Genomic DNA, 374 nt, shown 5'->3' on the forward strand with positions numbered 1-374 from the left:
AAGGCCACACTCGGGGCTCCTGTCGGATACACCGTTGGTGTCTACCAACTCGGACATCCCAATGTCCAGCACGCTGACCGTCTCGATACAGTGCTATCACCAATAGCGCTTTTGTCTCCTAGCAGAGGTGGGTTCATGACTCGCCAAAGCTCCACCAGGAGACGTGCGCGTAGCGCCCAAGGTCTTTGACCTACAATCGATTCATGGCTCATGGTGTTCCAACCATGCCATTCCTAGGATGATGTTATACCTTGCATCCAGGTCTAAGACTAGTCAGCATTCCACGAAATCAAGGCCAAGAAAATTTACTCCGAGGCCACAGGGACCTTCGGGACCGTGACACGTGTCCCCGTCGCTAGGCGAACAGTGACGAT

The sequence above is a fragment of the Plasmopara halstedii genome, assembly GCF_900000015.1.
Source record: "Plasmopara halstedii genome assembly, contig: Scaffold_525, whole genome shotgun sequence".
Lineage (NCBI taxonomy): Eukaryota > Oomycota > Peronosporomycetes > Peronosporales > Peronosporaceae > Plasmopara > Plasmopara halstedii.